Below are 5,422 nucleotides of genomic sequence, written 5' to 3'. Positions count from 1 at the left end.
TCACTGTGATTGTTGTATTAGAGTACTTCAATAGTCAGTGTCCAAACTGATTTAGCATGTCATGATGATGTTAACTGGGGAGGGGTTCAGCCCCTGATGTTATTATTATAAGACCACATAAACATCTCACCCTCACCAACATTACACTGTATCATTGATTTTTGTGTCACCATATATGGTGGCTGAGTGCAGCACCTTTTAGTAGTTAGTAACTAGCTAGAGTAAATTGTCTTTTTAGCTACCTCTTAGCTATTCAGTTTTAGGAAATAAAATAATCCGCACTGCTACTTTGTGTATTTCCTCTGAGGACGACTTTAATTTGATTTAGTAGTGGTGTACATGTAGTAAGTGTTAAGTAGTTTGCTTATAGTTGTCTAAGCTTGTGTTTGTAATGTCCTTTTGTTTATAGTCATTATTGTAGTACTTCAGTTTTGGAGGATGATCATGATACACTAACAATTAACCCAGCATCTATTTCCCATTCATTTGTTTTTGCATCTAAATAATTTTGTAGCTTAATGGAAAGTGCTTTGTCTAAACCATCCATTTTTATCAGTTCAGGTAGTTTCTTAGAAATATATACAGGTCCCTAGTGGGATAGCATTCACAAAATAAAACCATTTGCTGGCAAGAAGTTGATGGTTAAGTACTGGTTGAATGCAGAGAAGATCTCGGGTGCCGGTTGCTGTGGCTCCTTTGGCACATGGGTAGACTGCATGTTGTGGGGGAACACCGCTGGGTCTGACTCTCAGATTTTTTCTACATTCTTCACGTTTCAGCTATATGTTTCTGACTCCCTGTATTCACAGGTTTTAAGCCTTCTCACAGATCCCTAGTGGGATAGCATTCACAGAATTAATTTCCATATAAGGATCTTTTTTATACAAGACTACAATACATTGAGATTTATATTCCTATTCTTTTATGTGCCAATGAATAATCTTATTCCTGTCATTTAATCGTTATAGAATATCCTTTTCTACTCCCATAATTTCTGATTGTAGCTGAACATTGTGGTTATTCAAAGAAACACCAAAGATTGCAATACTGTTACGTTGGTAAAAATATTAATATTTAAATCTATCACAATTCTAAGATTATACTATGATCACACCAGTGTTCTTGATTGCTCACTGGACAATAGAGAACTAGTCCTGAAAATATCATCATGATTGTATGTAGGAGATACAGCAAAAATTATGTGGTGTAGTGTTAATATAATACAATTGTACATTATTCTTGGGAAATTAAGGGGTAAGGGTATATGTGACTTAGTCTGGGAAAACTGGTATTATTTTGTCTATGGAAGTATTGAGAATTCAAAATAATGGTATTCAGTGCGTTATAAGAAATTAAACGATGAAGTAGGCCAAGTTATGGGCCATTCAGGTCTCAAAACTGGTTAAAATGAAAGGACATTAATAATTTACACTTTACAGCACAGGTCCTTATTCAACACCATGGAGCTGTACAGCCACATAGAGCCATCCCCAGGCTGGCCAGAGCTAGACCTGAGTCAAATATGCTCAAAATTTAGTCCAAAATGCTTTCAGGAATTTCCCAAAATTTTCACATATTGTGCTCTTCAGGTTGATACTCTCTAATAGAACAATCACTTTGTAGTGAAATACTCTAATAGACCATTCACCGATCAAAATGTTAACCAAAGAGCATAATGCAAGCATAGTAGGAACCATAGATTATATATTCCCTATGTGGGAAAATTGAATGAGCATAATAATTATAATAATGGGTTAAAATTTTGGGAATTTCCTGTAAGCATTTTGGGCAAAATGTGACACCAGACCATGATAGCATGTACACTTTGGGCTGGATCTCAAAACATTTAATATCTCATGGATGCAGTTACACACTATTTTGAAAGTTGGCAACACTGCTTGACCTGCTAAAATAAATGCCTGACACAATATTTATGGTTAAATTTCCTATGGAGGGTCATCAAAGCGCAGTGTCTATTATTACATCACTTTCCTGAACTTGTAAGCCACATGTATCTGTTGTCAACGCCTTCACTGTCATCCCTAAACATCTGATTGGTTGAAATGTAGTTAGATATTAAAATCTTCTTTGAGCTGTTTTTATTTATTTGTTTAGCTGCTATTTACAGATCATTTAGCATGTAAAGGGTTATGGTGAATCTGAAGTGTGGCAATGTAAACAAGTACTTGATAGACATGCCAGAGACCTTCAAAACGCAAGTTTAAAGGCCTAAAGATATTTTGAAGCGTCTTCTACTGATGTATGGCTAACAGTTGCGATGCACCATCAGTGTGTTGGCAGTGGAGCCTGTCACAAAGGTTCAATGTTTGATTTATGTAAGAAGTCTTCAAACAACTTTCATAAAGCTTTGGTATAAATGGGAGACCTATCACTCAGAACTAGTCACTCTTGCTAGCATGGCTGTAAGTTTGCAACACTGACACCAACTGATCAACATTGTAATATTTAAGCAGGGAGTCTACTCAGCTTATGCTGATTTTCAGTGGAGTCCTGAAAACAACATACACTAAATACACAATACAATAACTAGAAATAAACTTAATTAAAATACAAGATTGTAGGTATGCTGTGTACAGGGCATAGCTGAAGAACAGCTTCAGCTGATGTTGCCTCCCTGCCACAATGCTAAAATGTTACCACTCTAGTTGCTTAATGTAGGTAGCTTTTTGAATTGTACGTGTATTGGGCCTCAGTGCTAAGATTACCACTGTGTGTGCATTTTGATACAGGGGAGAAGTGTACAATCAAGAAAGAAGCTCTGATGATGGATGAAGATTATACCTTATAACTGCACTTCTCAGAAGTTTATCAATTTTTTGTACATAACGTACTGTTTCATAAGGTTTCTTATGTGCAGTGTACTTCATAAGATCTTAAACTGGAAAGTTCATTGGCAATATCAGTTTTATTGTGCAGCATGTTTCTTGTTGCATTTCGTAACTATAATCACTATAGTATATTTCAATTGGGACCATGAATATTGTTCACATGCTAACAGTCATTATAATGCACTTTACTCAAAGCCATTTCAACAATTCAATATATTTAGGGGACTGTCCCACAAAACTACCAAGTCATACAGTCAGTTGTACATCTGTAGCGACTGTAATATTATTACTCCAATCACAACTGAGGGATCTGGAATAACAGTTAGTTCTTGTAAAACTTCATATGTTCACTTAGTATCTCCACGTAACTGCCTTAATCCTGTTAAGTTGTGACACCTGAGAGAGAACATCCTATATAAGCACAGTTAAATATAGACACGTACAAATTTATACTACTAGGAGACACATCAAGGGCTTTGACCACTGGGTATGCTGCCTACACACACAAACACACCACGAGAAACAGCAAAGTATAATTGATGTATGAGAAGACAGCATTAATTGCTGAATGGAACCAATACGAAATATAGATGAGACTAACTTCAAACTTACTATCATATGTGTCCCTGACTGGTTACGTATACATTGTGATATCATAGTACATATTCTATTCACTACCTTGTTTGTAGTGAGTATTATGCATGTGCATCTACTTGCAGTATGGTCTTGTATGCAGAGTAATCACACCAGCATTACACATACCTTGAGTAAAAAAACTGATGGCACTAGATGGTTATAAAGCCCTACAAGCTAGCTGCTCTAGAACAACACGACAGAACCTTCATTTCACAATTCTTCTTCCCTGTAACAAAATGCATGCAGAGTGGTCATCTTAGCATTGAAGCCCAATGCACATGCAGTTTATAAAGCTACATACTTAAAGTGATAAGGGGGCATCTCCAAACCGATTTTGGTACACTTAACGTCATAATGACGTTAAGGGGGAGGGGGTTCAGCCAATGACGTTATTAATTTTTATTAAAGCAGTTATAGTGTAAACAGCTAGGAATAGAGAAAGTGATGTGATTAAATAGCTATACTGTTTGTAGACTACGTCTTCAGGTAAAGAATATAATGTTTTGTGCTTCTACTGCCAATGCATTGTTTTCATAGTGTGACACTAAGGATGGGGGAGGGGGGGTCTGAAGTTAGTGTAATTATGACGTTAAGCGTACCAAAATCAGTTTGGAGATGCCCCCTAACATGTTGATCAGTCGGTATCACTTACCCAGCCATGTCAGCAAGAGTGCCAAGTTTAAATGTAGGTCTCCCATTTTATACCAAAGCTTCATGAAAGTCATTTGAAGACTTCTTACACAAATCAAACATCGAACCTTTTTGAGAGACTCCTTTAGTGCCAGCACACTGATGGTGACATCGCAACTGTTAGTCGTACATCAGTAGAAGACACTTTAAAATATCTTTAGGTCTTCAAACTTTCGTTTTGAAGGTCCTGGGATGTTTATCAAGTACTTGTTTACGTCGCCACACTTCAGATTCACTGAGATTTTTCCGCCTGAGCACACTGAACTCAGTTCCAACTCAGTATTATTATTATCAATTTCATCTAAAGAAAGGGTACACAAAAGGCTTATAGCCTGTACAAGGTAGTCCCCAAAACACATACACAGTACAAAAAGCAATACAGAAACATTGACTAGCTACAAGCAATACAGAAACATTGACTAGCTACAAGCAATACAGAAACATCGACTAGCTACAAGCAATACAGAAACATCGACTAGCTACAAGCAATACAGAAACATCGACTAGCTACAAGCAATACAGAAACATCGACTAGCTACAAGCAATACAGAAACATCGACTAGCTACAAGCAATACAGAAACATCGACTAGCTACAAGCAATACAGAAACATCGACTAGCTACAAGCAATACAGAAACATCGACTAGCTACAAGCAATACAGAAACATCGACTAGCTACAAGCAATACAGAAACATCGACTAGCTACAAGCAATACAGAAACATCGACTAGCTACAAGCAATACAGAAACATTGACTAGCTACAAGCAATACAGAAACATTGACTAGCTACAAGCAATACAGAAACATTGACTAGCTACAAGCAATACAGAAACAATGACTAGCTACAAGCAATACAGAAACATTGACTAGCTACAAGCAATACAGAAACATTGACTAGCTACAAGCAATACAGAAACATTGACTAGCTACAAGCAATACAGAAACATTGACTAGCTACAAGCAATACAGAAACAATGACTAGCTACAAGCAATACAGAAACATTGACTAGCTACAAGCAATACAGAAACATTGACTAGCTACAAGCAATACAGAAACATTGACTAGCTACAAGCAATACAGAAACATTGACTAGCTACAAGCAATACAGAAACATTGACTAGCTACAAGCAATACAGAAACATTGACTAGCTACAAGCAATACAGAAACATTGACTAGCTACAAGCAATACAGAAACATTGACTAGCTACAAGCAATACAGAAACAATGACTAGCTACAAGCAATA

The 5,422-nt window shown here is 36.7% G+C and overlaps 1 long non-coding RNA gene across 1 annotated transcript; it reads right to left on the bottom strand.

Annotated features, from left to right (window-relative positions):
- Positions 1–3,016: 3,016 nt before the first annotated feature.
- LOC136259496 (uncharacterized) lies at positions 3,017–4,460 on the bottom strand. The gene is made up of 3 exons (XR_010703276.1): positions 4,138–4,460; positions 3,612–3,711; positions 3,017–3,245 (listed from the first exon to the last, which is right to left on the bottom strand). It is a non-coding gene; the product is annotated as an uncharacterized lncRNA (long non-coding RNA).
- Between the last annotated feature and the right edge of the window lie 962 nt (positions 4,461–5,422).

The sequence above is a fragment of the Dysidea avara genome, chromosome 6 (assembly GCF_963678975.1).
Source record: "Dysidea avara chromosome 6, odDysAvar1.4, whole genome shotgun sequence".
In the NCBI taxonomy this organism is placed as follows: domain Eukaryota; kingdom Metazoa; phylum Porifera; class Demospongiae; order Dictyoceratida; family Dysideidae; genus Dysidea; species Dysidea avara.
Note: the sequence above shows the minus strand (reverse complement) of the source record. Positions and strands in the feature narration are given on the sequence as shown.